Source organism: Lutra lutra, chromosome 9 (genome assembly GCF_902655055.1).
Source record: "Lutra lutra chromosome 9, mLutLut1.2, whole genome shotgun sequence".
In the NCBI taxonomy this organism is placed as follows: Eukaryota; Metazoa; Chordata; class Mammalia; order Carnivora; family Mustelidae; genus Lutra; species Lutra lutra.
Window position 1 is genome coordinate 100,661,304 of NC_062286.1, and position 3,095 is coordinate 100,664,398.

The following is a 3,095-nucleotide window of genomic DNA, read 5'->3' on the forward strand; positions in this document are numbered from 1 at the left end:
GACCGTTTCTCTAACGCTTCCGCCTCAAAGACTACACTCCCCAGTGCCCCCCGGCAGTGACTTCCGCATCCGGTGCCGGCCCGCCTACCGACCGGCGGAAATGACGCATCACGGGGAGGTTCGGCTTGGCTTCTGGGATTGGCTGGGGTCAGTGGCAGTAGGGAGGTGAGGTTGCGGCTCTCCAGCGGCGGTGTCGAACACCTTGTCCCGTGTTCTGTGAACGACCGGCAGGCGTGGTCTAGTCTCGCTCACGTGCCCTTTTAACTGTGTTGAGGTCCGTGGAGAGAGCGAAGCTGAAAGACCCAGAGCAGTTTTCCTGAGGTCTCCCATCTCGTGCGAGGTAGACCCGGGTTCTGAAAACACGCCCTCAACCCGAAATATTCACTGCGGCGTCCCTGAGATCTTTTTCCTCTGTTGGAGTCCCCAGAGTTTAGGGCAAACTCTCACTTGTCTGCTGGGGAACAGGAACCTCACTCTTTGACCGTAGCTTGGATTAGAGCCCGCCTTTGGCTTGGCTCTTTGGATCTTTGTTCCGGGCTGTGGTTGCCAACAGGGTTGCGTTGGCGCGCATCAGGAACACCCCAATCTAGAAGCCGGAGAATAAGCCCCACTACAGTCGTGGAAGGGTGTTTACAGCCGGGCACCCTCTCACTTGTCTTTACTTTCCTCAGACAGGCTTTCAGAAATTCAGTTCTCTAGGAAGACCCAAGAAAACGTCCACGTGGCCTGAACTAGGGAGAAAAAAAAGACTAAAATTACTTCTTAGCCTTTGGGAAATGAATCCATTCCCTTCTTTTGCCCCGCTGCCTTGTTCATAGTGAATTCAGTTTATCCCTGGCTCTGGAGAAGCGCCTAGTCTTAATTGGAGCCCTCTGTCAACAGTTCTTCTCTGCCCCACCCATGACTTAGACACCAAGAAATTAGCTGTTAACACCCATGGAGGTTCAAAGTAACAGTGCAGGGACGTCCCTGTATAAGTGTCCAGCGATGCTTGCTATATGCCAAGGGCAGCGATGGCTGGGATCCTGGGAGTCATGAGAGGAAGAGTTGGGGGACAGGCCAGTGGGAAGAGAGCAGGAAGTGAGGTTCGAGTCTCAGAGGCTTAGTCACTGGGTAAGCTGCCCTGGCCTCAGTGAGGGAGGTTTAAAAAACAAACAAACACCACCAAACAGTCTTCTATCTGGCTGATTTTTTTCTTGCATATAGGCAAGGATTCCCTGTGACTGTTCACATGTGGCATGCAGGTGTTTTGTTTGGCCAGCCTTAGGATTCATATTTGGAAGAGTTCAGCATTTAATAACTAGGAGTTTCCATCTAAAAATCTGGATTGCCTGCCTTTTTTTTTTTAAAGATTTTATTTATTTATTTATTTTGTCAGAGAGTACAAGCTGGGGGAACAGCAGGCAGAGGGAGAAGCAGGTTCCCTGCTGAGCAAGGAGCCCAGTGTGGGACTTGATCCTAGGCCTCTGGGATCCTGACCTGAGCTGAAGGCAGATGCTTAACTAACTGAGCCACCCAGGCATCCCAAGCATTTCAAGCTTTCTAAAAAGACTCCTGGCCTCTCTTCTCTCTTTTTTCCTTACAGTACTTCCCACCCACTCTATCCCACTCCCTACCTCATCTGGAATACCTTGCCTTCTCCTCCTTGACTTCTAAATCTTGCACATCCTTCAAGACCAAATTTCCAACTTTCTTTCCTGAACCCTTCCCTAATCTGTCCTAGGGTGATTTCTTGAGATTCCTCTGACCCTGGCTGTACCCGGGAGTTTTGAAAAATATAACACACCACCCCAAGAAATAAGTTTAGAGTGGGGCCCTGGCATCCAATGTTTGTAATAAAGCTGCTTTCACTCAGAGAAGGGAAAGTGTCACCTGTAATGTAGAGGACAGATTCTGTTTTGGAAAGAAAGTTTCATTCATGGTTAGTTGTTGCTGTTACTGAACCACTTACCTGGGTAGATCCTTTAACCCAGTGCTTCTCAGGCGTGATGTCCATCTGTATCACCTGAGGTCTTATAAACATGCAAATTATAAACCAGCGTGACTGGGTTGGAGCTCAATCATCAGCAGTTCTAACAAGCTTCCAAATGATGTTGAGTCTGTCCTCAGACCACACTAAGGCAGCAAGAATTTAATCGAGGGCCTCAGATCTTCCAATCTAGTGCCATTAGATCAAGTAATCTCCAAATTCCTAAAACTTAGATCTGACTATATTTATGTTTTATTTTCATGTGTAGTTTCCCTAAGTTTAAAGTACTTCAGGTTTAGGAAATCTATTTTTGCTTTGCTTGGAAACCCCATAGTAGCCAGACCAGGACCTAGATAGTAGATAAAAGATGCTGGTTGGATAGAGACCAGGGTTAATGATCTTGGGATCCCCACACCAGGGTTATAATGAAAAGCAGGAAAGACATTTTCCCTACCTTTCTCAGGGCAGCTTTCTTGCTTTTTCACTTTGAATCATAGGCAAGTCTGGCAACAGAGTAAGGAGGACTCTTTGGTATAACAGGCCTTTATAGTGTTCAGGGGTGTGGCTGTGGCTTTCATCTAGGAGGTGTGGAGGACATGGAGTCCTGCACAAGTCCTGTACAGACAGGTGATGCTGGGGAACTATAGCAACCTGGTCACACTGGATGGCTTCCCTTACAACTTCAAATCTGACCTAGTTTAAACTGCTCATGCAGCTGCCAGGCATAGCTGACCTTTGCCTTAGGACTGGACCTCACTACAAAGATGTGCTCTTCCAACATCCCTCCAAGGAAAGTCTGCTTTTTTGTAGAGTTGAGAATAGGTAGATGGTGGAGCTGGAGGGTGGGTGTTTCCTATACTTCAGATATTCTTCCCTAGGCTGGATTCTATTCCTAGATACTCTATTGCTTTAGGCAGGGAAGATTTTTTCATCCACCCAGCATGCAGTAGACATAATGTGCTGCTTTGCTGCTCTGAGGTTTCTTTCCCTTACTCATTCCTTTTCCACTGCTGAGAGTTCACTCACCCAGTTTAGCTCTGAGTTTTGAAATGGTGCCTTAAACTTGTATTTTACAGTAATGTCATCCCCCCCCGCCCCCCGTATGCGCAGGAATCCCATTTTTGCA